A 7,922-nucleotide genomic window follows, 5' to 3' on the forward strand; every position below is an offset into this window, starting at 1 on the left:
TATCACATTAACTATGATGTATTCTAATCAATATATTCCTGACTAAGAGGTGACCCTCACACCTCTCTAAGAGTTCACACTCTCAAAACGTATACTCTCAATGCCTCAAATACTCGGGGTATATGAATCTGAGCCCCAGTGCGCCAAACACCCAGATTTAGTCTCGCTCTAACTCCCACTGAGCGTAATACTATTGGCTTTTAAAGCTTTGAAAGACCACATAGCCAATATAAAAAACTAATAAAAAATCAGAAGTACAAGAAAGAAATAAAAACATGTTTGAAATTTAATTTTCAAACTACATCAATCCTTTCATGCCAATCCATATTTTAAAGTTGCATTCTTGCAAAAAATCCACAAAATATAGGAAGTTAGAAACAACATACATAATAAACCAAACTACACCAATCTATCTACATTCTAAAGTTGTAAAACTCATAAACCAATAAGTAAAATAATAAATAAAAATAATAAAGAATGACATAGTTAGAGCTAAAATTTGGTTTATTTAATTTGATATAGGTTTAGTCTATTGAACTTTAGATTTCAAATCATCATCATCATCCAAGCCATATTCTAATTATTGTGAATCAGTCACATGAAACTTATTCATCTGCTCTACTTAAATTTAGGATTCATGATAAGATGTGGCAAAGTTTTACACTAACTGCCTACTTAACACAACCCACTTACTTTATTTGGACTTGGACAGGGGTTAAGGGAAATCCAAAGTTGAACTAAAAAGCCTAAAAATTTAAAACACACCCAAACAATACAAATCCATATAGTAAAAAATACATCAAAACCATACCTAATCCACATTTGAAAGATAAAATAAAACACAAAGGGAAAAGTTTATATACGATTACAACCTTATTCCTAGAATTAAGGTTGCAACCATATCTACCATCCAGTAAAATAGATGGTGGATACTAAGAAGGAAATAGGAGAAATCCAAACGAAAAACTGGAAGCTCCAGTTCCTTTTTTTTTTTTTTTCTTTCCCTCCATTTCTCTCTCTAGTACTTCTAGAACGCCTCTCTTTGTGCAAATCAATGGCGATCTATTCCAAGCTCTGAAACCCCATCTGCAAATCAAGGGTAGGGAGCCAAGAGAATATAATAGATCAGATCTTTCAGCTTAAGATCACCTCTCTCCATTTCTCAAGATCACCTCCATATCTCTAGCTTGATGTGAAACCAAAGAAACTACAGGTAAAAGAGAATAATAATGTTAATATTGGGGATTGTCCTGCAAAATACTCTCTCTCAATATTGGTTTCTTTCTCTATCTCAGTCCTTCAATTAAAATTGGTAAGTTGGGTTTTGAATTTTAGCGGTCAGTTTTACAACGAGTGCCCGTGCCCTCTCTCTCAAGTTTTTGGTTGTGAAACCGTTCCAACAACGAGATCCTCCCCCTCTAGTATAGTCTTTTGCAGGTCTCTCTGTGTCTTTCCACAGACCTCTCTCACTTTCTCTCTCTAGTTTTTTGGTGTATTTTATTGAGGCATGGGGTTGTGGCCATACTTTATAGAGATGAATTCATGGTGAACATTGCGCCAAATCAGTCTGAATATTTGATTTTCGTAATCAAAAAATTTTGATTCAGTTCGTGTTTAATGTTGGGGGTTGATGAAGGCTCTTGCTTTAGGCAAAAATAGTTGCACAACCACATTATCCTTTCCTTTCTCTCTCTAGTCCGTTATCCTCACTCTCTCTAGTAGATATCCATTATCCTCTCTCTTCAAATTCTCTTGCAGATGACAGGCTAGGCTTTGTAGAGGGGCTAATTGCGTATTTCTTTTCTTGAAGCTTTGTTGAAGTTTTTAATTCTATCCCCACGTCGCTACATTCCTGTGTGGATTGAAAATGGGAGACTGAAAGGTGGAAAGATGAGAGAGGAACAGAAGTACGGATGGGTCCTTTTTTTTCTTAAAAAACCTAGTAACCGGGGACGCGAAGCCCCGTTTGGTTTTTTCTTGGGTGCACCATCCAAGAAGTAGACCGTGGAGATGACTGCAACCCAACTTCATTAGTTAGGGTTGCAGCTGTATAGAAACTGCACCCAAACATAAATACCACAAAAAAGAAAAAAAGCAGAAAAAGATAGTGTAAATATCTCACCCTGGTACAAAACTTGAAAATCTCTAGCCTTTAAAGCCGAGTCCTTCTTTGAAACAGGGAGCTTTGGTTGCCAAAAACTTCTTCTTAGAACCACTTCAAGACCCAAAGAGAATAAGCGCCAATACCTTTCCATTTCTCAAGAAATTGAAAATTTTCTATTTTTGCTCGGCCTTAAATTTTTCACCAAAAATCTGGATTTGGGAGTTTTTTTTTGCTCTAAATTTTGTTCTATTGGGGTTAAAATGATCCTCCAATGTTTTAAATCAAAAAATGAGGGGCAAAATGATGCATATTGCCCCTACCTGTATTTCTGCCCCACTCGTGACATATGCCCCCATACGCGCCTGACTAGCCCTAGGCGATGCACCAGGGCGCCTAGGTGGGTGAATTTTCCAACATTGGGTCTATGGAAAGATGTGACAAGCCACAAGTATGAACATGACGCTGATGGTTGCGGCCTTTTTGGGGTTTGGTCATGGAACGAGTAGTAACAAATGGTAGGCCAGTGTTTGAAAACTCGTCGAGTCGAACCGGATGAGTCATGGAACGAGTAGTAACAAATGGTAGGCCAGTGTTTGAAAAGTCGTCGAATCGAGCCGGACTCGCCCGGTTCGACTCGGGAATCGCCTGCTACCGAGCCGGTTCCACGATAAAATCGGGAATCGCCCGTGTCTAGAGAGAACCGGGCGATTCCAGAAAGAACTGGGTGATTCCGAATAGTGAATCGCGAGTCTCACAAAAAAAACCGATATTTTTTTGGGTTTACACTTGGCAACCTCACATGAGTGACACGTGGCCACACGTGGTAACTCATCTCACGTTTGTACGTGGCCACACATGGTAACTCATCTCACGTTTGCCTCCCTCACGTTTCTACAGGCGCAACAAAAAGTCTAATACACATGATTTTATAGCGAACCAAGCAACACTCATCTGTGGGATAATTCCCACAAAAAGTCATTAAAGCAATATCATTGAATATATATTATTATGGAAGCTAAAAGAAACACATGTGATGATGTGGCCATGTTGGTTGACAATATTGAATTTTGGGTGTATGTCTTGAGTTTGAATCCCATAGCAAACACCAAAATAATTTTTGAGTTCGAACCCCCCTAGCGCACAACAAATTTTTTTTTTTTTTGAGTTCAAACCCCTTAGCGCACAACCAAAAAATACAAAAAAAAAATTGTTGTCAAAAAAATAAACAAAAGCATAAAATATTGTTGTAAAAAAATAGAAAAAATATAAAATAAAAGGCTTTTCAAGATAAAGATAAAAAAGATAATACAATATTTTTTTATTTTTCTTGTAAAAAAAATACAATTTGTTGTCAAATAAATAAATAAAGGCAAAAAATACTGCTGTAAAAAAATAAAAAAAAATATAAAATAAAGCGCTTTTCAAGATAAAGATAAAAAAGATAATACAACATTTTTTTAGTTTTATTGTAAAAAAAATACAAGGTAATGTAACAAGTATTTCTTGCAAAAAAAATAAAACAAAAGGCATAAAAAAATAAAATGTACTTTGGCAACATCATTTTTTTATTTTTCTTGTAAAAAAAAAGAAAAAGTAATGCAACAAGCAAAAAAAAATGTAGTACAACATCTTCTTCTTTTGTCAAAAAAAAAAAAAAATAATCAACAAGTATCATATTTTTCTTGTAAAAAATAAAAGATAACACAATAAGTATTTCTTGTTAAAAAAATAAAAGGCATATCTTCATACAACCTAGGAATAAATGGTCTAATTATATTTTTTCTTTTTTTAACAAGATGGTATTTAACATAAATTTAGTAATATTAATTTAAAGATAGAATTCATAAAATGAGGCCATTTTAAATCTCTCTTTTTCTACTAACAATCTCTTCCACTAATTTATTCTAGAAACCTAAAAAATTAAAAAAAATTGGCACGCATTCTAATAATTTTTACATTGATAACCAAATATTTTATTTTATTTATTAATTTTTGTATTATAAATCATGTAGTGTACTATTTTTCTTACAGTTGTCAATAATACATTTTAAATTAGATGATATTATAAAATATTTTGGATTTGTTATTATTTATATAATAAAATAATTATAAAATATTGTTGGTATATAATATTATAGTTAGTTATGTTGTAATAATTTGGGTTTTTTTAGCGGATTAGGGTTTCCGCCAATTCGAGATTTTAGTGGCCAAATTTTCATCGATTTAGTTAACTCTTTATTGTAGTCCATATATGATTATATAATTAATCCATGATAATTCTATGATTTCTTTTGTGTTATGTAAATCGAATGGTGAACATAAGTTCATACAGGGAAAGAGCATCCCAGTATTCACAAATTGATGAAAAAAATGAAAGTTAATAATGTAGTACCCTCATTTCTTATTGGATTCCTAAAAAACATTATTTATAATGAATTTTAATAATTTTTTCAAATTTTTTTGAAGTTTTAATCCGACCGATTCAGTCTGATCGATTTTCGAGGTGCCGGATCCGGGTCATCAACCCGCTTTTTAAACCATTGTGGTAGCCATTATTTATGACAGAATTCAAGTGGGAATTGCAGTTTGGGAATGGTATTTGACGAGTTGAACAAGCTTTTGGGAACAAGTCTTGTGTGGGGATTCTCCATTGCGGATCGTTTCCTTGTTTGACTACTTTGAGAAACCATGTCTAGAGCTTGTATTTTCGACAAGACATTACATGGTAGGGGGTTGGGGAGTTGAGTTGACTAGAGATTATGCTGCACTTCCTCTTGGTCATCTAGACCCTTGATTGTGGAAATTTTTCTTGATAAATTTTCTGTAATTCCACGACAATTGTTGTTACTTAGCCTCCCAGATCGTGTGGTTTGCTCTTGCATAGCCCGTGATTCGGGTGGCTAGTAGGTAGGTGAGATATATTGGACCAATTGTAGCATTAGGGTGAAATCCTAAACAGGTGCATTATGAACCAGGAGAAAGTTCAGGCCGTCTTCTATCTCGTAATTCACTTGGAGCTGTAAGATTAGTGGTGGTGTGGGGTCACAGTATTTTGGACTCCTTTGGGTCTACTGGATGATGCATGAGTTGATAGGTACCTTGCTGATTGCTTGTTTCTCAGTTTAGTTACGCCAGAGAGGTTGCATCACTTGAGGCTATGTGACCTAGCAATTAAGTAGGGTACCTGGAAAGGGGTCATGCAGAGAATTTTCGAAGGAACCATGACAATTTTATCAGCTTGTAAAGAGCAAAGCAGGAAGAACATCATCATTGCATCTGTTAGGAAGTATTTATAGGAAACTATGAAGGAAGGACAATTGTTTTGAGCTGTGCTACCTGGGCCAAAGATACATTGGTGGACTCTCTTGATGGTTTCGGTGAAAGCAAAAGCTGGAATCACTCCGGCTTAAGTTATCTTTGCATCCGTAATTGGGCCCACAAGTTAAGGAGGGTAAACCCCTTTTCGTGATTAGATGGGTGCATTGTTGGACAGTGATCCCATGGTGAGTGGCAGTTTTATTTAGGAGACTTGAATGTTCATGGTTTTAATTTCTCACCCCACCATCTCCTTGCTGATGACCTGTTCAGCTTATTGGCCACTGACAATGATGTCGGTCTCACATAAACTTTGTATTGAAGGCCTTGCCCTTTCGTAGCTATTTGCAATCTGTCATCTGTGTTTCCTTTATTGACTGATGCATTTTAATTTGGAAATGGAAATTTATAGTCTCAATAAGAGAATGTTTGTAAGCAATTTACTCGTGGTCCTCGGTACTGAATACTCTGGCCTTAGCTTCATTAATATTGAGGGATCATAATGATTACATCTTTTGAATATGTTTGGGACGTTTTTCTTTTACGCAATAATTTATTTGATGCTACGAACAGGAAATAGGTTGATACGCGTGGTATATCACTGAATGAGAAGTTTGTCCAAGCTGGGGCAACCAAAGATTCTTGAAATTTCTGAGTTTTATTATTATTATTCTTATGATTATTATTATTATAATTATTATTATTTATTTTTTAAACAAAAACTTGGCCATCCTGCTAGTGTGTAATAGCAATGGAACACTGATCTATATTAGATTATTGTGAAGTAAATAATTACCGATTCTATGTTGAAGGTGTGTTTTTTTATTTTACTTATAAAAAATAAGTGTCTTCTTATGAATAAGTTGTGGCAGTTTCTATGATGCAGTAATGATGAGCATAAAATGGTTTTATTTAGAGTTGAGGCGAATCTTACTCTCCATAATTCTTCCCTTATCTCATGATTTCTTCTCTTCTGTTTGACAGAGACCACCATTATCAGTTTACTTCCTGGCAGCAGATTGCGAGAGGTTACACGCATGCTGCCTATTTTTGCTGATTCTCTGAAATTACTTAGATGCTCTTTTCCTGATATGGTGGCCGTCATTCCTGTAGCACCTAATCAACATGTTCAGGAACACCTCAAAAAAGAATGTTCAGCAATGGGTGGTGCCTGCCGTATTGATATCCGGGGAATCGTCTTTCAAAACATATGATGCTTTCAGCGTATGTTATTCTTGATCTGATTTATGCTATTGATCCACATTGTCTGATTTTTCTTATTTGAGAAAAATGCATCATATGTTTTGAAAAATACATCTTCTTCTAAGATGTAAGTGGAAGTATCCGAAAAAATTTCAACTTTTGTGGGGCTTTGATTACAACCGTGAGAGTTACTAAAATGCATGTCAGGCTTGATTGCAAATATATGAAAGTTGTTACAAAATGCATGTCATAATTGATTTTCGTTGTATTATACTATCAAATTCTCATTTTCTGTATCCGCATACATGGTGTGGTGTCGGACAAGTATTTTTTTGTGGGACGAGGTTCAATTTATTTTAGACATTACTTTGGAACTTGTTGCAGGCAAGCAAAGCTGCAATTGCTACTTCAGGAACAGCTGTTATGGAATTGCAACTTGCACGGCTGCCTTGAGTTGTTGGGTATCGTGCCCATTTCTTGACAGGATGGTTTATTAGTTTTAAGGACAAAGTCAAAGTACATCTCCCTACCCAATAATCTGTTGGATTCAGCTGTTATTCCAGAAGCTCTATCATCCAATTGCACAGCTGATAGACTGTCCATGTTGCTCAAGTAAGATGATCCTCAATTAAGTTGATAATAGGTGACCCAGCTTGATCTTTTTGACTGCTAAGCTTTCTGAATTTTAGGGAACTTTTGACATTAGCTTCTCCAATTGGTTGATTGCATCCCCTATCCTGGTTGGTCCTTATCAGCGTTGCATGGATGGATTTCAGTCCATTATTGTGTAATGTACTGAAATAACGTGCTAACCGCTTGCGGATTGCCTTGTCAATGAAATCAGAGGCATACACTTTCATGCAGTCTATCACTATTGCATGATACATAATATGAATATGCTTAGGACTGATAAGTACCTTACAGAAACAAAAGAAAATTGTCACTGATTAATTTTGAATTAAAGTTGTGGAGGACCTCATCTAAATAAACTTGTCTTACCCCCTATTGCAGCAAAAATCATTTGGGACGAAAGCCTTGGTGAGGAACAGATTGCATCTGCTAGGAACGTGCTTAATATTCTATGCCCAAAGCAGAAACGTTGGTATAATTTGCATGGGGGAAAGCTTGGATCTTCATGCACACCAAGTATGATTGCTGCATCAACCATTATGTATGAATTGACTTGTAACACTTGAAAAGTGTCTAATCTGTGTAGCATCTTTTTGGTTAGGTGATGTCTTCCTTTTCTCTGGTTAAATTAATTTTTTCTGTTGTAGTTTCATTATCTTCGGATGAATAT

At 35.4% G+C, this 7,922-nt stretch overlaps 1 long non-coding RNA gene and 1 pseudogene across 1 annotated transcript; one reads left to right on the forward strand and one right to left on the reverse strand.

Moving 5' to 3' along the window:
• Nucleotides 1–612: 612 nt before the first annotated feature.
• LOC148779837 (uncharacterized) lies at nt 613–2,443 on the reverse strand. Its single transcript, XR_016044687.1, has 2 exons — nt 2,123–2,443; nt 613–1,207 (listed from the first exon to the last, which is right to left on the reverse strand). It is a non-coding gene; the product is annotated as an uncharacterized LOC148779837 (long non-coding RNA).
• A 3,990-nt stretch (nt 2,444–6,433) lies between these two features.
• On the forward strand, nt 6,434–7,389 carry LOC148779838 (putative lipid-A-disaccharide synthase, mitochondrial; annotated as a pseudogene).
• The last annotated feature ends 533 nt before the right edge of the window (nt 7,390–7,922 follow it).

The sequence above is a fragment of the Amborella trichopoda genome, chromosome 11 (assembly GCF_054954075.1).
Source record: "Amborella trichopoda isolate Santa Cruz 75 chromosome 11, AtrichopodaSantaCruz75HAP2 v2.0, whole genome shotgun sequence".
NCBI classification, from domain to species: Eukaryota; Viridiplantae; Streptophyta; class Magnoliopsida; order Amborellales; family Amborellaceae; genus Amborella; species Amborella trichopoda.